The sequence below is a fragment of the Syngnathus floridae genome, chromosome 5 (assembly GCF_059516105.1).
Source record: "Syngnathus floridae isolate MCC-2025c chromosome 5, RoL_Sflo_1.0, whole genome shotgun sequence".
Lineage (NCBI taxonomy): Eukaryota > Metazoa > Chordata > Actinopteri > Syngnathiformes > Syngnathidae > Syngnathus > Syngnathus floridae.
Genome location: NC_142417.1, coordinates 12367974 through 12393028, shown reverse-complemented (window position 1 = coordinate 12393028; position 25055 = coordinate 12367974). Strand labels below are relative to the sequence as shown.

Below are 25055 nucleotides of genomic sequence, written 5' to 3'. Positions count from 1 at the left end.
AACTATTTTAGGTCGGCGATAACGATGGTTATTGAGTTATTTCAAAAGAGTCCTTATTAATTAGAACAATTTCTTTCTTGAAGGAAATTAATCAGGATACTGCACAGGGGAAACTTGGCCATGGGTCCTTTTTGGATGAATCATGCTGTTTGTCAAGGTGGCATTTTGTCAAGAGCTGAACCGAAGGCTACTGATGCAAATGAATTATTAAGCTTCCATAGCGTTTCTTTACAGTAGGTCAACCACATCCATTTAAAATGTCATGACTATGGGATGAGAACAGGACCTACAACTTTTGTAATTAATTTCTTGCCAGTTAAATAAGCTTCCTTTCAGTCTTCTCTGTGTGAATTAAAAAAGCTAATACTTTTTGAGGCTAAGCAAATGGATAGTTATGGTTCATCACTCTCAAAAATGAGTCCCTCACATTTCATTTCCTGAGTCTTTGTTCTAGCAATTTGTTATTAATTTTCTCTTGCCCCTTTGTTTGCCTTTTGGATGTTCCATATCTTATTTTATTAGACTGCACTTTTATTCTATTTAAATCTGTGCTGCAAAATAAGCATCATTGATGTTGTTTTTCTGACTTTTGTCTACCTCCCCGTGTGAGGGGACGATACTGACTGAGTGCGTCATTGATTTGACCTAGCAGTAGTCAAACTCTCGCACTATGTTGCCCATCTCTCCATGTGGGGTTTTAGCAGGCGACAGTAGAAGTGAGATCAATGCAGGTCGCAGCTGATTGATGGAATACACTCATCAACTGCTGTTGAAAGTCAGCAAAGAAGGTCACCAGAAAAAATAAACTAAATGAAACATCAAGTGTCTGGCTGGAGAACAGCCTTCACATTACCACCACCTCCCCAGGTTGTCAAGCAAAGGCAGTACAAGCTTAATGGTGTCCTGTGCGAGATCCAAACACACACACACACACACGTACACGTGTGCAACTTGTATTCTTTAAAAATGATAGCTTATAAAATAAAGAGAGTATAGCACCATCAAATATTTAGGGAAACAGAAAATTAAAACAACACATATGAATGAAACAGCCTTCATGCAAACATTTTAAAACCAATTCTTAGCTATTTTTTCTGCTTTTTAAAAAAACATTTACTGTAAAATATTTGAAGATGAAGCTAAACGACATAGATGCGTCTTACATTTCCAGATCATAGATTTTGCTTTTTTTCAGGGTTGACCCTCTAGGAAAAAAAAATAATTTAATTTAAAAGTTTAATGAGTCCAAAATTAATAAAGCTTTCTTTCATGACACTTGCGCAACAAGGCAGTGTCAGCCTTTGGCTCAGCGTAGCCTACTTATGACGGTTTACAGTGAACATGTCATGACCGCAAAACATACCGTAATTTCCGGACTATAAGCCACGACTTTTTTCCAAAATTTTGAACCCTGCGGCTTATAGTCAGGTGCGGCTTATCTAAGATTTTTTTCGTGATTTTTGTGATGACTTGATCACTTTTATACACTCGTAAAAGGGCTGTGGACCACTGTTGTGCGGTATCTTGAAGAAAAAAACAACAACAAAAATACTATTTTGAAACACTACTATGGCTGCTGCTTATTCTGGCTGTGTTGCTTGTGACTATTTTGAGCTTTAGTAGGAATGTACGCTAGGTGACCGGCGTCAAAGGGCTCTAAACCCTTTCTCTTACTCTGCCATGTGACTCAGAGATTACACAAAGCAGTGGTGCTGTTTGGACCATCTGCATTGTATTAAAACCCAATCAATCAGCATTTAAATTCAATTCTTCTGACATTTTGCTCACCAAAAACAAGTTGTAATGAATGTGAACTTTTAATGCATTTTATTCAGAAGGTTACTTTGAATCCTGAGGCTTAAATGGCGGCGCGGCGTATTTATGGATTTTTACGGCTTTCTGTGTCTTTCTTTGTAAAAAAAACTCATGTGCACGTGCGGCTTATAGTCCGGTGCGGCTTATGTAAGAAAAAAACTAAAATATCCCTGAATTTTAGCTAGTGCGGCTTATAGTCCGGTGCGGTTTATAGTCCGGAAATTACGGTAATTATAATAACTTTTCTTTCAAAAACAAAAGACACACTAGATTAAAAGAAATACATTTTCAGATGAAAGCAGAATTACTTGTCAAGTCATGGACTTCAAAACAAGTTGAGCCTCAATAATGCCAAGTCAAAATCAGGGCAAGCTTTTCAAAATGTTTTGCCAAGCAAGTCAGAATTCACCAAGTCAGGAACTCAAGTTGCCCGCCTCTAATAGATGTGTATGTATCACAGACTAGTCATGTCAGTTACACAAGCCATCTTCCCACTAATGATGCATGCTAGTATACACGGAGGGAGACATTCGACACACCTTTTGTATGGCAGCGTAGGTCTTATTCTGCATAGTTAGTTCTGTCTTTGTGTTTCTAGTGACTACTCAGTGCAGAAAGTGTTGAGACGCGCCGTCTTCAACCCCCCATATTCTTTTCACCCCGGTGACTCAGCGCAGGCTGCTGTTGACATTCAGTCAGCAGCCCACTGGTTGTTTGTATTTATCCTCTTCTTTCTCTCCCTTTGGCATTTTTATTTTCCACCTTGTTATTGCTTCCATTGGTTTAGTCTTTTATTAAACTGCAGGGGGGTTAAAAAAAAAGACGATTGCTCGATACAGTGTGGATTGTATTGGACTATGTTGTGCAAGGAATTTATAAACCTTTTCGCACTGCACTGCTGTCAACCAACCCTTTCATTGTATCGAGTTTTTACTGTAGTGCGACAATGCCTACCTACACCAAGCCACACCGCCTGGTGGCACGCAAGGTCGACGTTTGCAGACACAGCAGACACCCAAGTTGAATAATATTCATATTCAAATATTATACTATTAATTCAAATATGCATATTCAACAATATTCAAAGATGACATATTAAGGACAGAAAAACAGAGACAAGCCATAACATAATTGCTACTTCCTCATTCTAATGATACAATACAAGGTCCGTGTCAAACACTACCATTAGAAACATGATGTTGCTTTAACAATGTGTTTGTTATTGTGATTTTAATTTGCAATGTAGAATTGAACTGCATAGTACTGAGAACTGTCTCTAATAAGTCGACCTTGTCGCACACAATAGCTCAAGGAACTCCGCAAAATATTACACATAACAAACTTTAAATGAATAACTCTCAGTACATGTCAATCTGAAACTGAATATAATCATCCTCATAAAGTCTCGTTGATATATTAGATTAAGCAAGTTGTCATAAATCTATAGCAAGTTTTAGATAAATTCACTTCAAGGACAAATTAAAGAAGGGGAGAATAATGAGTGGGCAAAATAAGAGTAAAAAGACTAAAAAAATTCAAAATTCATTCTTATGTACATTGTTTTGAACAACAGCATGCAAAAGAGCATGCAAAGTGTAGTGATCCATCTTGAAATGGCTGTGTATGCAGACTCATGTATCACGTAGCTGGTATCCAAACTTTACAGCAAAGAGACTAATCGGTTGATCTCACAGTTCGTGAAGTGGAGAGGGGGCATTAATTTAGCTGCATGAAAGTGTGAAATTGGAAGCAAGTGTCAGCAAAAGCATTGGAGGTGGCTGTTGCTGGTGTCAACTCAGTTCCGAACTCAAACTGGCAAGTGGCACAATGTGTGATAGTGACACAAACAGTGACCGTCCAAATGACAGGAAATTATTTTCATGTCTACAACAGGCCATTTACTTTTTGGATAGCGTAGAGTTTAGTGTTTCAGTAACATTGTTTTAGTTTGTAAACGTAACGATCCAATTATGCTAATTACCTTGCAAATCTTCAGGTAAATTATAAAAGTCTGATCGTTGAAATAGACAATAGTAGAGCTGATGATAATGAACTCTAAAATGAATTGTGGCATCAAAACGGCTCTGCAATTTCCACCAGCCTGTGTCTTTGTTTTTAAATGGTTTTATATCAAGTGCAATTTTCCATCACCAACACGACGTACTAAGATTCAAAACAAGGAATGTAATAAAATAGCAGCCTTAAATAGATCAATTTTCAAACATTTGACTTGTTATATTGATATTTGTAAAACTATGCATTTATTAAATATATTATTATTATTATTATTATTATTATTATTATTATTATTATTATTATTATTATTATTATGATGAGGATGAGGATGATGATGATGCTAACTTCATCATTATATTTTTTTGTGGTTGTTTTTTGCTGTAGTGTAAAACCATATTCTAACCTTTTCAGTTCTGCCGCCTCCACCCATATTCCAAAAGGTAACTATTAGGCAAAAACCTGGAAACCTGGCAAAGAAACTTTGAGCCGATTTGCCTATGAAAGAAAATTCTCCTAATTTTTCACAACCCAGTTGGCAAGTATGCATTACAATGACTGTATGTAGTTGTTGTGAGTGGTGCTTTCACACAAACTCCAAGCGACGAGCACAAATTGGCAGCCGCTCTGTCATGCAGCTGTCACCAGCAGAGCATAGAAACACCTAACTGTATCAAACCGTACAATAGGGCTGCTCGATTATGGGTAAAAATCAAAATCACAATTATTCTATTCAATATTGAAATCACAATTATGTTTTTGAAATTGAATTACCATTAATTGAACATGTTTAACAAAGGACTCTCCTGTTTCATTTTCTACACAAACTAATTCAAAGTTCAGTTCACAAATTTTGTTCCGAGTTCATAGTTCTTTTTTTCACGGCCCTCCCCTGCCTGTTGTGGGAGGTTTCCCATGGCAGGCCGGGGTGGGGCTACCTGAATGGTTGCACCTGAGGTGTTAAATTGTTTGGGCTGTGCTCATTCTTTCTCTCTGCTCTCTCCCACAACAGGTAACACTTTTGGGTTTGTCTTCAGTTCATTTTGTGTTCCAGTTGCCTTTCATGTAGACATGGCAACACCTTCACAGCCACCCAGTCATTGACATTCATGCACTGCATACACCACTGATTCTTACTGACACTTGCATACCTGGTATTCATTTTGGTATTTAACTATGATTATAAGTATTGTTTGCGAAATAATCCATTTGGATTGGCCTGAACCCTTTGAGTTTTTTGATAAATGCAAATTTGTAGAGCCTGTATCCCTAGTAACACCCCTGATTAGTATAGTCTCCCAAGTGCAGAAGTGGAAAAAGTGCTCTGATTTGTCAGGGAACACCCTCATGTCAAGGTCATGCCTCCCAGGGTGCATATATTTCATTAATGTGTATCAGTAACGTGAACACTTAAATCAATGGGAGAATATGGGTCTTACGTATTTACTTATGTCAGGCAGAGCAATTAAATGCTATTCCTCTTGATTGGAAAAGGGGCTTTCGCTTTGATTTTCTAATGTTGCCTCAAAGTTTGAAAAGGCTGCATTTGCTTGTGCCGGTTTACCTAATGGAAAGCAGGCATACAAAGGCAGAAAAATACGAGGTTTTCTCCCCTTCCATGGATTCTCGTGCAGTTTGCCTTGACACTAATAACAGCTTTGAGGGAGTGTGTATGCACTCGTGCGTTTTGTATGATATAAAAGTGGAAAGTGGGTCTGGCAGTTCAGATGAAGCCCCTTGTAGAGAGTTGTGTGGGTAGAACGTCATACCACTGCAGAGACGACCTTTTCAATAAAGCCACTTCCCTGTGAGGAGTCCAAGTGAGCCCATATTTATAATTTCCTGCTAAATGAATTCAAAGTGCAGGCACATTCTGTTTTCTGAAGGGAATTTGGTCGCTTCATTTGATGGCTCAATTTGAATAAATTGTTTTCCTCACGTTTTTACAAGTATCACAGTTGTCAATAATCTGGAACAGAACACTGAACTCAAACATCTGTGTCTGGACCTAACAAAAAAAAAATACTAATGATTATTTCACAGACTTTTGGGTTCAAGGTTGCTTCAATTACTGCATGTAGCTAAGGATCCAAATCACTGCAGAAGACGCTTGTTATTACACCTTTACCACAGCTGCTGCCTGCCACCTGGGGCTTTCGATACAAAATTGCCATATCTTGCACATTCACTGCTGCAAAGTGAATGCTTAATTCTTGTCTAACTGTGTGCTTGTATGCAATGTATGATAAGTACCTATCCAATTAGTTTGTGCAGGGTGGCAGAGGCTTCTGATTGAGTGAATTTTTACCACCCAAGCTCAGCTGGTGCTCAGCTCAGCTCAGCTCACCTCAATGTTATACCAAGATTTTTAGTTAACACAACATACTGGAAGCAGACACCAGCTCAGTCTCAAAGTTCTCATTACTTGTTTGAATGTTTTCCAGTTCTGGTTCCACCAACCACGGTCAAAGCAAAACCTAGTCTGCTGTAAAAGGCCCAATCCTGGGAAATGAAGGTTGACTTGGGGAGAAGGCTGAAGTTCTCACAGTTCGTCCAGACATCCCTGATGCCGAATGTGCTGCTGTGGTCGGAAGTAGCTAAGAAGATAATCCTCAGTGAATTTACTATCCCATGGGAAGCGGGGTGTGATGAGGCGTTTGAATGGAAAAGCACATAGTATTAAGACCTGTACGAGTGTAGGGTGAAGGGATGGCAGGCATGAATGAAGGAGAAACATCCTTGGATGGGTGAAGGGATGGCAGGCATGAATGAAGGAGAAGCATCCTTGGATGTATGTGTAATCTTGGGGTCTTGTTTACAAGTGAGAAGAGGATGGAATGGGAGATCGACAAGAAGATCGGTGCAGTCCATTGTGATGAAGAATTCTTGATCCACTGGTCAATGTATGTTCTTACCCTCACCTATGGTCATGCGCTGTGGACTATGACCAAAAGAATAAGATCCCAGATACAAGAAGCCAAAAGGCGTTTCCTTAGCAGTGTCTGGCCTCTTCCTTTGAGATAAGGTGAATAGCTTGGTCATCCGGGAGGGGCTTAGTCAAGCCTCTGCTCTTCCGCATTGAGAGGAGCCAGTTGAGGTGGCTCGGGAATCCCACCAAGAAACCTCCCTGGTGAGGTTCTCCGGGCATCTTTCACTGGGGGGAGGCCCCGAGGATGACCCAGGACACACTGGAGAGACGATGTCTCCCGGCTGGCTTGGGTATGACTAGGGATCCCCCAGAAGGAGCTCGAGGAAATGGCTTGGGAGAGGAAAGTCTTGGCCAGTGGTGTCAAACTCAAGGCCCGGGGGCCAGATACAGCTGACCACATCATTTTATGTGGTTTTATTGAGCATCTACTTCATGTGTCAAGACTAAAATTGCAAATTGTCTTCACTTTAAAAAAAAAAAAGTATAGCGATATTGCATAAAATTTGTTACCATTTTTAAAATATATTAACAGTTTTACTCGCCTCTGATTTCAAAACTAGTTATTCATCCATTCGTTGTGATTTGTTCATAGTCATACTGGCCCTCCGAAGAACATTATGACTATGGTGCGACCCGTGACAAATATTAGTTTGACACACCTGGTCTAGGCTTCCCTGATTTAGCTGCTGCCCCCGTGACCCAGCCTCAGGAAAGTGAAAGAGGATGGAGAGACGGACGGATGCTTGCACGTACGGACGGTCGGACCAATGAAATACTGTGTGGCGATATTATACTGGATATACTCATGCCAATGTTACGCTCCATCAACTGTGCCTTTAAAGTAATTTCAAAGGGCAACTTTCTGGCTTTAAGAAATAACACTGAAAGAAATAAAGGAGGAAAATGTGGTAGTCAGCAACGGTTACATGTTCAGAGGGAAATATTATGGAATCACTCAACTATGAGCATTTCTGCTAAATTGTTGTGATTTTATGTTGCACAGTTAGGCAGAGCTGTTCCACACAAAAGTGTCAAACCAGGCATGAAGCCACAGTGGGACTATCTCTGGTCTACAATCTGGCAAAAACACGGATGCTATGATACTATTCTGTAGGTGGTACTTTAAGGCGAATCAAACTCTCTCCTTCCTCAAGCCTTTTGTTTTTTTGCTATCACCCTGTCTTCAGCAGCCTTCTATCTTGGTGACGAGAATGTCACCAATGAACTTGTACTTCTCATCAGGGACGTAGGCATGGTATAAATCCTCTCTTTATGACTTACTGACTTTCTGTCTTGCCACACGCCTCCACTATGTCCTTCTTTAGCACAGTGAGGAAGTTAGAGGATGCTGCTGTATACAAATCTAAATCCAGAATGCCTCTGAGGCATATTTTCATGCAGTTTTGTTTGTACATGACAGGGAATATTTTTAATCACTACAATGCATGACACTATATTTTAAAGCTAATGTAGCCAGAGGAATTACTTTACTGTTCACTCATGCGCATTTGCTGGGCAATGCGTTTTCAGCTCCTCATGGAATGTGTTCAAGCTTCACCTTTGGGGAATCACCAGATGTTCGTTTCAATCTTGTCTACTTCAGTTGATTTAAAAGTTGGAAGCTACACTATGTACTGTGTGTTTTAACTTTAATAATTTACTGTATTTTACACATGACGATACCGCAGCTAAATGTGTTTCATGTGCTTGTCACTCTGGAGTTGATTTCATGTTTTCCACGCACCAGTCCAACAGATCAATGGAACTGTTGCACTGAATACATTTGTACATTTTATTTTGTTTCAGGTATGGCTTTGAGTTTGTTCTTGTTTTGAATATCCAACTAACAAAAATTCTAATATAATAACATTAAATTAATATTGTTGGATGAAAATAACAATTGACAGATATATATAAGTGTGATTAAGATTTACAGAAGTCATTCAGTGGCAGTGATTAGCTCAAAGGATTGTGGAAAACGTTGGTTTGGATGCCAGTATTTTCGTCTTTGCTGATGTGCCATTATTCTTATGTTTTGTTTTCAATATTATGTTGGACCCGTCAAATAAAGCTGTCTCTTTTGCGCAGGTTAATTGTCAGTAAATCTTTTTCTAGTTTTCTCATGCTTATTGCTCATTTTAGTTCAGGGGCCACGATTGCCAAAATTTGAAGTCAGATTTCATAAGCCGAACATAGTTAGTTACCCTTGCTTCTTCCCGACAATAAGTCACTTTATCCAGTTGGTCTTATCTTGCCAATCAAACTTTTGCATGTTCCCTGGCTCTAATGGTGACCGTGCAAGCGGATTCACCACAGTCCATTCATTCTTACAATTCATTCACTGGTTATGCTGCTAATTGTAGAGAAGCACTCATGTCAACAACCAGCCTCATCATATTTAAATTGGAATTCTGATAATGGATAGTTATTATAAATAATAAATGCAATGTCAAATGACAAATAAATGCCAGTTGTGTACATTGCTGGTTCTAGTCTTCAATTAATCTCCAATGCATGTTTTTGAATGTGGGAGGAAGCCAAGCTGGAGTTCTGAATGGCAGGTAAAATGTTCTGTTATTTTCATTCATATTTACAAAATAACAAAATGGTACTCATCTCATCAGAGGATTTTGAGAAAAGATAATAGTTTCATATGCATGTCTTCGGTCTGAAAACTGCAGATTGTGTGAATTGCACCCAGAAGATACTTAAAACCGGGAAAGAAAATAATTCAAAATGTTGGTTTAAATTGTTTTGGAATGAAGTGTAAATAATCTTCTGGAGATTGGTCTGTATTTACAACCATCACCACAACAAAAGTTTGAAATGTTTTTTTCAGCAAATGACAGGAGCAAACTACATCTGACAATCAAGGACTTGATAATGGCTTTGTTGACAATTGTTGCCTTGGCATATGTCGGCTTCAGAACTGCTCCGCGGTAAGTGAGGCTATAGCTGCCTGTTTGACATCTGTCACCCGCTGACAGTCGCCCACCCCCTCCTAACATATTTCTTTTTTTTTCCCTTCCAATCCATACCAGAAGTCACATATCATAAAAAAGTAACATTAAGTAGTATTCTAATTTTAGGTATTTCTAAGTGGCAGTGTATTATTGGATATCCAACAAGTTTTCACCTGAGTCAGATTGAATACCTTTTATATGGCTATTTCTCATTAGTTTATCCTGAGCTAAAATATGGTTTGATATCAGCATTTTATCACCACATACGTCTTTTCCAGTTTTCACAAAGTTCAGCAATTAGTTGCTAAATTTAAAACACAATTTTGCAATTGAGCAACAAATAGTGAGTCACACATTTAGGGCCGATAAGGCTTGTTTGCACATCGACACATTCCGCTTAATCTTATGAAGCCTTGGCTTTTTAGATGGCAGTACTTCGATGGGCTCCTTGCCATATCAGCAACAGATGCATCACAGATTTTAAGGCGTGTGGTTTCTTTGGGATGTTAATTTAAAAATAATTTCTTTGTAGTGAGGCAAATTTTATTACAGAACATTTGGTGGGCATTTTTGCCAGCATGCCCTTCATGTGAGCACATCTGCAATATGTTAACTGTGCGCGTGCCCACCTTCCTTGGCATACTTTAATGTTGTGTTGTGTTGTGTTGTGTTGTGAGTCATTTTGTTCACACATGAGTCATTCAATGCTTGGGTGGAGCTTTGCTCTCCGGGCAGTTTTCATCTTGTTTTTGAGAATAATTCCAAATAATAATCTTGAGTACTGTGACAAAGTGGTGGCCTTCCTCCCCTAAGTGTAACTGGTGGTGTTTAACTGCGTTGTCTTTCAATAGGGTGACAATACGGCAGGATCTCCTCTTGATTGAATTTAATATTGTCTGACGATAACAGCACAAAACAAAGTCCTCATCATTTTACAGATTTTTTGTCTGTACAGTAATCCCCCATTTGAAATTTGCATTTAGTGCTTCTTCCAGACCTGGTACAACCGTACGCCACACATTAACTTGAAAACGTGACAGAGAAATCAACACATTTTAAATTAAGGATACTTGGCAAGTGACTATGCAAGATGGCCGCCACTGGCTTCATGTCTCGCTACGATAAGTAAGCAGCATTTTAGTTCCTTCAAAGAGGCTGACTCAGTGCTGTAATTTATCCTAAAACCGAACTGCAATTTTTCAGAAATATTTTAATATAGTAAAAACTGAGTTATAATAACCACTTCAGTAGCTATCAAGATTGTTCAGATCTAAATTGCTCTTCTTTGGATGCCTTAAGGCTGCCACTTTGAAGGCTGCAGGGAAGTTGCCTTTCTAAATAGAGCAATTTATCATGTTTGTGGTTCAGATAATGGATGAACAGATGAACGCTCTCCTTGAAGCAATCCATAAAATGGTTTTAAAACGTGATTTTGCGATAGGATCCACAAGATATATGGTGGGCCTCATAGTGGAGAGAACTTTGTCAAGCATCTCAGCATTAACCAGAGCAAAACTCTTATTAGGCAAAGACAAACAGTCAGATGTGTTTAAAAAACAGCAGTTACCCACTGGCCCACATGAGTTGCCCGTGGGCCTGTTCTCGAAATAGATCACCATTGATGAGACATTATTTTCTTGGAATGTTGTAGAACTGATCATTTAAAAATGTAAACCCTGGCAGGGATTTATATAAATTAAGCATTTCACATGGTAGTCATTAAATATCTATTAGAATGGTAGCCTTTTTCATTACTAAGTACTCAAGACGTATCTCTCAGTATCCAAAACGATATCTTAAAATCTAAAATTTCATGCACTGCAACAAAAGATCCCATTAGTTGAAATAGCTAGACTTTGTTGTTCCTCAAGGGCCAGATTACCATAGCATTATGGATTATATGGATTAAACAAACAGAAAAAAAATTCTCATACGCCCTTTGCAATCTTGCCTGTTACCCACTCAGATTTGTAACTGTTATGTGCAGCCAACCTCAAGCACGAGCGGCGTATTTAAAGGCTGAAATTTTGAAGCAGCACCATCTTCATTCAAATGTACACTGAGGATTAATTTTAGTTTGGCAGTGAAAAGTGTTAAATGATTAAGGAGACACGCGCTGTACTAAGATCTCCTGTGTTGTCACAGTGATTTAAGACAAAAAAAATCTTCTGCCTGTGTTTGGCTAGTGGGCTCTTCTACAAAGTCTAAATGACAGATAGTAATGTCTTCCTCGTTGTGACCCGCTAATCCATCACAAGGAAGCATACCGCACAAAATGAAATCTAATATCTAAGTTGCACAAAAACTTGGCAACCTGCAGGCTTTGCTTGCGGTTGTATTTTAAAGATGGTCACATCAAGTTGCCACGGCGGCTAAATCCTTCTGCACTGCTTGGCCTCTACATCAGTGATTGCAGCTGTATTTCAAAGGTTTGGCTGGACATAGGTCAAGGTTTCCAATGTCTTCGTTTCTCGGTCCTCCCAGCATTGTGTCTACCAAAGAGTCCATAGCATACTTGCACATATTTATAGGTCTATCATGACATAGGAAAGTGATTTTTTTTTTATTGAACTTTCTGTTTCTGTTCAGTTTCCAATTTAATGTAATTATATCTTCGTAATTATGACTTTCAAGCTCAAGAAATCATAGTAAATTTCACCGAAATTTCTTCTTAGAAACCTTTGACTTCTGGCCATTCTGTTCTATCCATGTTTGTTTGTTTTTTGTTTTTTTTACATTGTTCTAATTATCAATCTCTTTTGCTCATTAAAATCCCTCAAGGGAAAATTGTGAAATGTGTTTTGTGTGTGTGCGTGCGTGCGCTGTTATTCTTTGCTGCGCTCGCTGATGTTTTCTGGGTAGAAGGAGGCAAAATTGCTCTTTTGATCAAAATGGTTGCAGACCTCTGGCCTAGCTCAAGGTCACTCTTAGTCGTCGCCAGCAAGCAAACTTGCACCTTCAACAACTAGTAGCCATTTTGCCATTTTTGTCGATAGTGGGACTCAAACCGTGGCCCGCCAAAGCCCCAAAAAACAGATGTAGCTTCAGGGAGGCGTGCAAATTTCCAATGAATTATCTTTAGGATGATGGCGTGCGCACAATCCCTGTCATTTGGCTGTATTTGGTGTCATTTGTTTAACATTTTCCATCTCTTAGCAGGGAACAAACTGGGGCGATTTGTGATATTCTTTAGTATTGCAACCGCAAGTGTGAAAACTGAGGGTGTCAAGCAGAGGTGTTATTTTTTGCTGTGACTGTGAGTCATTCTCTTTAGCATTTTAACACTATGTGCCCTGTCTGTGGAAGCAGGACCAGTCAGCTGTTAGTGAAAGATCAGAATTTGTAGCACCTACATTAGTAGTAAATTTCTAGTTTTATTATACTGTATTTTTTACAAAGAATACCTGAGGAAACTAATAGGCTGCAATCAGTATCCCCCAAAATGTTAAATCTTACTAAATATTGCTGATATCCATTTGTAAACATGGAAGGCTAAGTACCGTAAATTCCGAACTATAAGATGCGACTTTTTTCTCAAGTTTAGAACCTTGCATCTTATAGTCCGGTGCGGCCTATCTTTGGATTTTTTCCGTGATTTTTGTCATGACTAATACACTTATACACTCGTAAAAAGGCTGTGGACCTCTGTTGCACGGCACCGCTTTGCTGGGCGGAGGGATATGTGACACGGTCACTGTGGGGGAAGAGTGGTGTGTTGATCGCATGTTCATCCGCCAGGCAAATAGTGCCGCATAATTCATACAAAGAGACAGAACAAGATCAAGATGGACACTACAAAAGAAAGGAACCTTTTATACACAAACCCTGTAAGTAGTCCCATTTTAGTTGTGTGTTGCTTGTGGTCCCTGCACATTAAGTTTATTAGGGTCGTCGCTGAGATTTATGCATGTTTGTATATTTGCAGAGCCCCTTCATCTCTGTCAATAAACGTTATGTTAATAAAAGGTATGCGTCCCCAAAGAGCCATCTCTTTCCTGACAATCCTCTTTGTGTATATTCCCTTACAAATGGTAATGAAACATTAAAACACCTTATGCAATGATGCAGCTAATTTACATGCATTTTTTTTTACATTGCATCACGGCCATCGGGGGGGCTCGAGCAGAAAAGGTAAGAGAGAGAGGTGGAATATATGTGTCGAGGAAGACAGTAGTGGCGTATTGTGCATGAGTAGTTATCGTAAACTAGGCGTCTTATAGTCCGGTGCGGCTTATATATGGGAAAAACTAAATTTTCCCCTAATTTTAGCTGATGCGGTTTATAGTACAGTGCGGTCTATAGTCTGGAAATGACGGTAGTAATTTGAATAACAACATATTTATAACTTGGCATTGAAGATATGCTTCAAAAATGGCATTAAAACTCCTCAAACTACCAAATTATGATAAAATTCAGACAGTGTTGAAGGATTAACTGTGTTTGTTTGGCTTTGTGAACATTCCAACTGTAGGACCAGCCTCACCAAGGGAGGAAAAGAATATAAAGCAGAATTGACATTAATAAAAAGACTCTGATTTAAACTCTTTGCCAATGGAGCATCCAAGTTGATACCACATTAAGAAGGGAACTGACTTCTGGTTTCCACAGGATAGGAAGAAAAACCACCAAGTAAACATCAGGCAGTCGGGTGCCAACAACCTCGCCAGTCAACTACAGTACACGCTGTTAAAAGTGAATCTTGGTTAAACATTTGTTTGACCGGGTGGCCAATCCAGGGTACCCGGTATAAAAATGTTGGATGGATGGACAAACAGATACAAGTGGCAGGTTATGGCAGTTCTGTCAGACTTATCTTGATTCAACAAGCCATCTCATGGAAATATGTGCGAATAATGTTCATAAACTTGTATGGTGGACACACACCTCTACGAAGCTTTTTGCTGTTATTCATATGAGACAACGTTTCAATCAGTATGTAGTTCACAGTTGTGTACCCAATTCCAAATAGTCTGTTGAAGGGCGATTATATGAACTTGATTCTCTGAACTGTGCTCAAAGTAGATGAAAAGGTGGCAGTCCAGAAATAGACACTTCACACTACTCATTTTAAAGGATAGAAGGTGTCATATATGAGTAACGTCAGTGACAATGTGTTATATTTCTATGCCACTCCATAAAAGAAGTGATTCTGGCACTGTTTACCTCACTTAGATTTCTCTGGATGAAAATTTGGCTGACGAAACACCAGATGTGAAGTCATTACAGTTTTTTTGTTTTTTTAATCGACAGCACAGCAAGTACAGCTAAGAACCCGAATTGTGTCCACCATCAACTCTGATAAAACTATCTCAATCCATTCTATTGTGATAGAAGCAAATCCAAACACTTTTTACTGTGTCATGAGGGTCTCTTATCTGATCTGCTGTCAGTGATTTTTATTGTCGCCCTTCAGTGAAGGGTCTCTGAGGAACGTTGACATAAAAACACTCAGTGCACATTTTGCTCACTGAAAGAAGAAAGGCTTTGTTTGCTGCTCATAATACAAAGGCATAGCTGAATTGGAAATATTGATTGGCTGTTCAATTGCATCACTGTAAAGCGAGTACAAGATAATTTCATTCATGTCCTCTTTTGATTTGAGATAACATGCTGGATTTTGATTAAAACAACAAAAGTCACAATTGGAATCTCGTTTTATCTTAGTTATTTTTTCAGGTCTGCGACCTTTGATTTACTGACATTTGATGTTAGGAGAAATCTACGAAATGTCTTATAATCCATTCACTTTTTAAGAATGCGTTGGTGTGCATAATGCCATAACACAATGATCTTAAATTCTTGCAGAGGGTGATTTAATACCTAGTCTAAACCCTCAAGCATTGTTCACTTGTCCTTGTGTATTAGATTAACAATAAAAAGCTTTGTGTCAAACTCAGCAGAGGTCATCAGAACAGGAGGTGTGACAAGTGTAAATATCACTCTGAAGAGCAGAGTATAAATGGGTCATCTGATGTATTAGACAGTAATGTGCAAAAGTAGACTTATTGCAGCTGGATATTGAATAGATGAATATTTTTCTCAGACCTTGTTTATTTAATAGGAACCAGGTCTGTACATACACCTGGTGTAGTAGGATTATAATCACGGCAAAACTGCCATCTTCATTATACTCTAACATCTGAAAGACCAGATTTTATTTGTGGTATAAGATAGTGTCGTGTTTTCGACAGGCTGGTCTCCATGGTAACAATGCAGACAAGTGATTGTGTTGTACAGCGTCGTCCATTACCATCTCCACTGGAGTTAGTAATAAGCCAAGAGACCTTGGCGAAGATAACTTGTCTAATGAGGGCCCAAACCAGCATTAAAATGGTGTTCAATGAGTCATTAACAAGTACTTGTCATTAATGCACTGCTCTTGCCAATTAAACTTTTGCACTTTTTTCATGTTAGCAAATACAACATCACCGTTATTGTAGTTTGTTTGAACTAGAGCGGGAATTTATTTAAAAATATTGCTCTAATTAATTGCAGATCTTGTCATAAAATAATCTTGATTAATCACCCCTTCCTTATTGTGGGTCTGTGACTCCCAATGATAGGTAGGAGCAAAGTTATATGTGGCTTTATGCTCCTGGCAGGATCAGCCATGGCAAACAAGCCCCGAGTGAGGAACCAGACAAATGATGGCTCACGTAAACCCCTTAGAATAAAATTATTGGACCAGGATTTCCATTTCCCGGACAGTATCCACTGTAGAACCCCTCTGGAGCCAAGGCTGGAGGTAGGACTTGTTGAACAGCACCTGATCAATGCACTCCCCAATTTTAATCAAATTGGGTTTCTCATCTGTTGTATTATGACGGACTGACGATGGACAGGCGGAAGGACCGGTGACGGAAGCGCTTTCAAAATGAAGATGACGGACGGATGATTATGTTATGAAGGACGGACGGATGAGGACCGAAGGGTATAGTATACAGGAGTAGGGAACCATGATTGTACGAGAGCCACGTATATCTCGCCTGTTATCATATCTCCGTCCCGATGCGGTAGAACATTCCTTGAGAAAAAACATGTCATCTGAGGACATGTCTATACAAGAATGATCGGGTAACATTTTTCCTCTGTGAAAAGTTTTGTCTACAGATGACCTGAAGACATTTGCATTACATGCCCATGCCAGCTTTAACTCCTGGTCTCCCTCCTCTTATCCAAAGGCATATTATAGTACTGTACTCTGTGTAGATTTAAGTTAGAAATTGAGGTCTGTGACTAATGCGTCTTCATAAATTTATACTCCGCTGACATCAACAACAACACGCAACTGCCCCATGTTGTTAGCGTGACTTTTAATGAAGCTGGCTAAAAGCACGCTAATCAGGCTTGCATGTGTGTGATAGCCAAGTCATAGCAGCTCTTTGTGCTGGATTGTTGGCCCAGCTGGGTCCTTTCTCTTCCGCCAAATCCTTAGCTAATAGAATTCAATGGCTTCCTTGAGGGCTCAGATCAGACTATTGCCCTTTTCTTTAACTCCCTGCTGCTTCTGAGCATCTATATCTTCACAAGATGCATCCAAACATGCCAACAGCTACGAAAAATGAATCGTCAACTAATTCATCCAAAAAGCGTACCTCCTAATAGTCGTATAAAAAGATAGTTAGTAAAACCTGTGTGTGTGGGGGGGAGCTGTTTGTAAAAAAAAAAATAATTAAAAACTACTACTAGGGATGTATTGATTTTATGAAGGGTTGGGTATATAGTGTGGAAAACTAGTGTCATCTCTCAGGCTGTGTGATGCACTCAGCTGAAGAGGCGGTTGGTTATTTTTGGTCATGGCTGCAAATTTGAATCAACCCAAGTCATTTTGCAAAAACACTTCAGACAGTCACGTTGTTCCAAGTATACAGCAGTTTTATGAGCACTGAAGGCAAGCGCTCAATCATATAATTGTTCTTCCTGCTTCAGTTTTCTTAATGATCAATTCTTGAAAACACCTGTCTTGTGTAACGATGCCCAATGAAGTTGAAATGAAGACGAGCAGCATCATGCGTCATCGAGCACTGAACTCTAAAAAAAGAGAACAGTGTCTAGCTGCATCGTCTCCCGAAGGTCATTTAGACTGCCTGAGTTGTATTCAACCTCTGCAAAGCACCATTATCCACACAAAGGGTCAAAACTGCAAAACAAATATTACAGAATGAGAATTTGTCATCACCAGTGCCCCAGCAAGATGCTTTCAGGAAATCGATAAGGTTAGAACAAATATGGGATGTTTTTTCTCCTGCTGGAAATATAAATAAGAAGTCACACATAAATTGCGTCATTTTCCTTAGCTGTCAATGGGAGATATGCAGTTTTTTTTTTTAAATTTTACTGTAGTTTTCCTTTCCATGTAGAAAGTACAATGTAAACACAGACATTTTTGGAATGTTACTCCAATTTGTGAATTTTATAATGATCGTTGAATTGTTTTAACCTCTATTACAGGAGGTGCTGCTGATAAAATCCTAAATGCAAATTTATCCATCCATTTTCTTCGCCATTTATCTTTATTAGCATTGCTGGTGAGCTGGAGCCAAACCTAGGTGACTTTGGATGAGAAGCAGGGTACAACCAAGTTTAGTCTCCAACCAACTATAGGGCAATATGTAACTGCAAATGTGTTGTCAACATAAATAGTCATTCCGTACACACCGTGGTGGTATGGGTGCAATTTCGAGTAAGAAAATGACCAAATCAATGAAAATACTTTTGGTTATACTGGTAAGCCCGACTATCGCCCACGAGTGCCAAAGACAAACAATCCTGACTGCTCTTTAACACTTAACAGTATACCAGAGGTGAGTAACCAAGTATTGTGTGTTGGGAGTCACAGGAGCAAATAGGGGTGACATTTATGAGCAGCCAGACAACATACTGGGACAGGAAATCTTTGGACAAGCTCAGCACCAGAGATCAGGAATAATGTGCAGTGACAAGAGGCAGGTACAAACTGACTGGTGCTATAACAGCTTTAGACGGCATAGAGCACCTGAGTGAACTGGAGTTTACACTTACAGACTGACTGCTGTCAGTCCACATAATACGGCACAGGCTACCTTGTACATATTAATATGGGCAAGATGAGCTACTTCCTTCCCACCTGACAAGCCAGAGTTGGCACACAATATTTCTTTCCTATTGAAATTATATTCCACTGGGAGTCCACACCCACCCTGCATAAGTACTGCATAACAAGCTGTTTGAGCCTTTATTCAATATCCTTCATATCCATCCCGAGGGTCATACTCTGTCCTCACTAGTAAGGACAGGTTGGGAGGAACAAACTACCTTTGCTCTATTACAATTACTTATAATCAACTCTTTTGTCTGATTGGTTGTTTTTCTTCAGGAAGAGTGGTTTCTTACAAATGAAATTAGCGGTACAAGTTGAGGTCAGAGAGGGGTGACTTTTTTTTTTTTCCACCCGCATAGTTCATACCACTAGTTTTAACAAAAACAACAGAAAGGGATCGTTATTATAATTGTTTGTTTAATTGCACCCCCGATTGATTTCATTTACATTGCATATGCTTCTGTACGTTAAGGAAAAAAATTGACACGCTGACCTTATCCTTTGTCCTTCGTTCAATTGAAATCTTATTAGGAAGCCAGATTTTCTATTATATCACAATGCTTCCCACCCTCAGGAACCATCCCTGCACAATTTGTGCCAAATCACATTCTCAGTCTGTACACACAATGCCAGTTCAGATTACAGAAGCATTGGATGGTACTGGTTGAATGAAAAGTCTGAATGCGCAGATGTGAATCTGCTCTAATAAGCCATGTGAAATGATGCTGAGTGTCCTGGTAGGATATGATAAAATGGTTTGCATAATGCGCACATTATTCGGTGCTCTCTTTACATAAATGAGCTGAAACAGCCTGAGGAAAGCAAGATGGGAGTTTGCATTTGCGTGTAAAAAAATATTTAAAAAGAGGTGAAAGTTGCTTAGTGTTTGGCTAACAGCCATTTGAAATGTAAATGAAGTTATAATTGCATACATACTTTAAAATACCATTGAGAGAAGAAAAGAGGGAAGGTCATTTAAATATCATTGTAAATAATGTAAAGATGACAGAGTGAATCATTTTACTACGCTTTATGCTGTATGTCAAATGAATGTCCAAGCTGTTGTGTGCTAAATTATGAATGATAAATCTTCCTATGTCCAACCCTTGTCAGAGGTTTTAACAATGCAATGAACAGTTAATGCGTTATCAGCTACAGAAACAACCCGATGCATTCATACTTTCCCTCTGCATCGCTGACATTGTAATTTAATCCGTCAGACAGCTAAGAAAGAGGAATTATTTACCATTTATGATGTAATTTTCATGTTTTACTCTCATTGGACTGTAGCTCCTGGGTGCAAAAGATGATCTATTATTCTTGACATCAACATACTTCTTTCCTGGCCCTCAAAACATAAAAAAGATGAAAAAACCCATAATAAAATGTGTGAGATGTTTTTGTGTTTTTTTTTTTTTTTTTTTTTTTTACATTACTTATGCGGGAGTAAGTAATGTTAAAAATAAATAAATAAATACACACACACACACACACACACACACACACACACACACGCATACATATATATATGTGTGCATGTATTTATTTATTTATTTATTTATTTAGAATCGCACAGATGTGTCTACGCTACTCTGCAGCTGGGATAAAACAATAGAATAATACCGTTTAAAGTCTACACACCGCTGTTCCAATGTCAGGCTTTTTTTGTGTGTCATTCAAAAAAATCCACCATCAATAAATAAATAAATTGCACAGCTCAATTGAGAAAAATAAAATTATTTAGAGAGGGGGGATTTATGAATTACTCTAATAATTTGGTTGCACAAGTGTGCACAGTCTCTTACAATTGTAGTGTGACTGTGTTCACATTCACATTGTGTTTATATTCCAAGTCCTACTGTAACTCATGTTAATGGCACACCCCAAATAAAGTACTAGTTTGTTTTTTTCTTGCAGAAACTGAGGTTTTGTACTAATACTGCCTGTATGTTCTTGCAGTGTTTTCTCACACAGCCCACCACCGCTCCACTCTGCCAATCACCCACTCCTACCTCAGTAGTCACTCGTCTCATCTGAGCACAAGGTCAAGCCATTTTTATTAATATAGCCCTTAATCTCAAACATGTCTCACAGGGCTTGACATGGCCACAGTTAACAATAATTCTCAACCTCCCCTGGTCTTGACTCTCAGGAGGGCAAGGAAAAACTCACAAAACCCCAACTGGGGAAAAATGGGAAACCTTGAGAAGGGAGCGCAAACGGGAGGAATTCCCTTCCAGGACGACCAGGGTGCAATGGATGCAGAGTGGGCAACATTGAACACTCAACACGAAATATATAATATAGACAGCATCCTTCTGTTTGGGCGTCACCTAGCCCCTTTCTGAGGAGGGGGTAGGAGAGAGAGTACAAATAGCAGTTAAATCGCCCTGCATAGTTTTTAATTCAAGGCAAGAGCATAGGAATGCATCTTTAATCGTGACTTGAATGCTTTTACAGAGCTAGCAGCTCTGATATATGTGGGTAGGGCATTCCAGAGCTCTGGAGCCCAAATAGAGAATGCTCTCGAACCTGCAGACTTCTCTTTTTTTCTTGAGGTCACTAAAAGACCAGTGTTTTGTGAACGAAGGACGGAACTTACGGTACAACTAGGTTGGTGAGAAAATAAGCCATTAAGCTCTGTAATATTTCATAGGTAGTAATAGAACCTTGAAGTCACATCTCAAGTGGACCGGGAGGGAGCCAATGCAAGTTGGTCTTCCTCCATCGCCTAAGCCTCCATTTGACATTGCTGCCTTGCCCTTCTCCTTTTGACCATCTCAGTCTACTGCAGGTTCTCTTTTAGCACTTTATGCTTTTTTGCCTGCCCTTTATGGCTGTTAAATGTTCTGTTGCGACATTATTACAGTGCTTACTTGCTTGTGTATTACTAAACAACATTGGCTGCTTATTACTTAAACCCTGATCGGAATAAAAATGCCTCGTACACACCGAATTTGTAATATTCTCATCGGAGCAAACCCCTTCCAATCAAGATTTTATTCCAAATAAGAGGGTTGATTTGTAATATGATTAGTGCGTATGAAAAAACCTATTCCGTAATGTCAGAACAAAGTGTCTATACCGTACGTCTGTGATTTTAGTATCCGCATTTCTGTTATTGCCGGAGTAAGCGAAAGACATAGCGGGCGCAAATTGTCCTCCTGGAGGTTATGTTGGCGCTCCATTAGGAAGTGTTACCTTGACGTAATAGCGCAAATTGAAAAAACGTGTGAAATAACGCTAACATCAAAATATCGTTTGACAAGCAATACGTATGTACACTGGACACATCAAACACAACAAACTTCCAATACAATCTAAAGACAACGGAATTACCAAATTTCTGGTAAACCACACTCATAAACCAGTAAATAAATCCACAATTTGTGTATAGAATTGTTAAAATACACTTAGTGCATACATATGTTCTCCTGTATCAATAACAGGAATAACTAATTTCTGAATACATTCAGTATACTTCTTTTCATGCATAGACTCTTACCTGTTCAAGGCTTCAAATCATTTTAAAATGTGCAGTTGCCCTTTATCTGAACTTTACTTTGCACTGTCGTTACTCATCTGTTTGTCTCTGTACCTATTGAAGGTATAAATAGTGATATTCATAGTGAAGGAGGGTTGGAAATGCTTTTTTCTCATTCCTGTTTTTTTTTTTTTTTTTTTTTAATATATCACAAAAAACATATATATATCACTGAAATTTGAACAGAGGTGTCTATGGATCATATTAAGAATGAAATGTAATCATTATAAAAGGTTTTCTCGTCGTCGTCGTTGTTGTTGATGTTGTTGTTTACTCTTCACATGCAGTGGAGAGCACAGGAAGGCTTTGCCCTGACCACACGTCCTTGGTGTGTAGACATCTTACATCCAGAGTACATGACAGTGAATGAATTAAGGCTTGGGTAGGAAAGAAATTCTGTTCACTTTGAAGTGTACTGTCCGCATGGCCTTGTGCAACTACTTTGAAGCCAGCAACATTAAAAAGCATGCGTGCATTCACCTTCCAGCAAAAGCTAATTATAGAACACTGCCTTGAGGAAAAAAAGCTTGGTAAAATAAATTATTTGATTCGGCACTTTGCAGATAAGAAGCCTGCAAATTAATTTAATGGAGGTCATCCCCGGAGGAAGTGGTATAGGGTAACATCGGTCACTCAAATTGTGATCGGCCTCCAGGACTGGGAGCGTAATTTGGAAAATGCATTTGATATAGTTAGCACTAGTTGTTGAAAATGTAGTAAAGTAATCCAAATACTGTATCATTAAAGTAATTTAACATGGTTACTGTGAACTGCTTTTAGATTACTCTGATCCCAAATATGCTAATGAAGACAAAATCACCTCAAATTCTAATGGTAACCCTCAGTGGCTCAGCCCCTTTCAGAAGCACACATATGATCACATTTTCCCACCCATTCCTCCCACATTGTCCCTTGCCCATGCTGATTTGTTTATGGTGGGCTGAAAAGGGCTCACCCTGATTGCCGGCAACATATTGTTAATGTAGCTTGATTAGTTACCGTATAAGTGGGACATGTGGTTGGTCGACAATCAGAATACGATCAGTAAATACACTTTTCTTTGTTGCCAAACACATTTCCGTTAAAACTGAAGAACGGGGGAGTATATTTATCAGCCATGAGTGCTTTATTGATTAAATTAAAGTAGGCTCTGGGTGACACTAGATTGCACTTCTTTTTATTGCTTGTTCTGAATGTTTCTTGTAGTTAGGGCTAAGACTCATGTTTACCCCCAAGCTTTGTGTATTCTAGTTGTGCAAGTGTCCGTTTCTAAACAGCTCTTCAAATCGAATTGATGACTGTCAGCGTATATCAGTTTTATTTGAGTGACTCAAGCTGTTCCAAGAGCGTATGTTCAGGAGCCACATCAGAATATAGTTCTGGGTCCTTTTGGAATATTGTTGGCCTCTAGGATTAAAACACAATATTGGCTGAATGCACTTGTAGAAGATGCATCTGTTTGTGATCAAGGGGTTATTAACTTTGAAAAACATATTTACAGGTACGGCGGATGTTGGGAGAGAAAAACAATGACAAAGGAGGACCTGTCAGCCTTAGCACTGAAGCTTGAGGTGGATCCCAGCCTTGGGTGTTTAATTTATACTAGAAATGGGTTTGTGTTTGTGTCTTTGCTTATGTATGCAGTTGGGCTTGCAATACTGATTCAGAAATTAAAAAGCACTTCTTTGTTAAACTCGATTCGCATTTCATCACCATAACACTTTCGAGCACTCTTTATTTAAAAAGTAAGCATCGTTGGTTTTTTGCTATTGACCTTTTAAATCATTTTGTACTGTTTAGGTAAGTGTGGTGTGACTCACTTTTTTAGATACACTATGTGAGTATATATGCGTTTTGTAGAGCCTTTGCTACCATAAATAATTATTTGCACCAGAAGAATATGTACCGTTGACATTCCTTTAAGTGGAAAATGTTATGCATTACCCTTCTCGCATCCTTCCTGTCCCAACAGTCTAAATCAAATTGCTTCTCCTTATCTAGCCCTGTGTCTTCAAGGCAGAGGTGACATACTCTCGGTGCAAGACACAGTATTCAATTAAAAAGAGATGTCTTTCCCCAAAAATAATCCAAGCTTCCTCCCATAATTACAAGAGCACATTCAAAAAAGAGCAAATTGAGTGTGCGCATTGCATTGTCAGCACTGTCCAAAAATCTTCCGGATGGCATCTCGTTTGGGCAAAAATCATCTGCTTCTATTCTGCTTCCCTCCTCTGAATCATCACATGCGCATTTTCCCATCACCATCGCCAGCTCAGCACCGTGTCACACACGCAAAGCAGGCTCAGGATACAAACCACATTCGCTGTGAGTGAAATGTGGCGCCGCTGATGCCCCCAAGTGTAATGTCTGCTGACATGGATGCTTGGAGATTGGACATTGTTACGGGGCTGCACAAGGTGCACTGAGGCTGACTGCTATTTCATGTTCTTAGGCAAAATGTCAACACGCTGACAGAGGACAAATACTTCAGGCACTTTTGAATCAGTATTTTCATTTTGTGTCACTCTGTTGAGAATAGTTCACATTCAGGCCACTAAACATCTTTTATGTACTGCCCATAAAAACTTTTGAAAAGGTTTTTGATCAATGTTCATTGGGATTCGAAGGATCCTCGGTGTCAAATGGACAATTACAAAGAATTTGTTTTTTTGCTCATTTAAAACAGTCACAACAATGGGTAACCCAAAACGG

At 39.1% G+C, this 25055-nt stretch overlaps 2 long non-coding RNA genes across 2 annotated transcripts; both read left to right on the top strand.

Annotated features, from left to right (window-relative positions):
- The first annotated feature begins 1201 nt into the window (after positions 1-1201).
- Positions 1202-8844, top strand: LOC148398234 (uncharacterized). Its single transcript, XR_015858787.1, has 2 exons — positions 1202-4840; positions 6273-8844. It is a non-coding gene; the product is annotated as an uncharacterized LOC148398234 (long non-coding RNA).
- Positions 8845-9608: 764 nt separating this feature from the next.
- LOC148398233 (uncharacterized) lies at positions 9609-20162 on the top strand. Its single transcript, XR_015858657.1, has 3 exons — positions 9609-9696; positions 16323-16465; positions 16563-20162. It is a non-coding gene; the product is annotated as an uncharacterized LOC148398233 (long non-coding RNA).
- The last annotated feature ends 4893 nt before the right edge of the window (positions 20163-25055 follow it).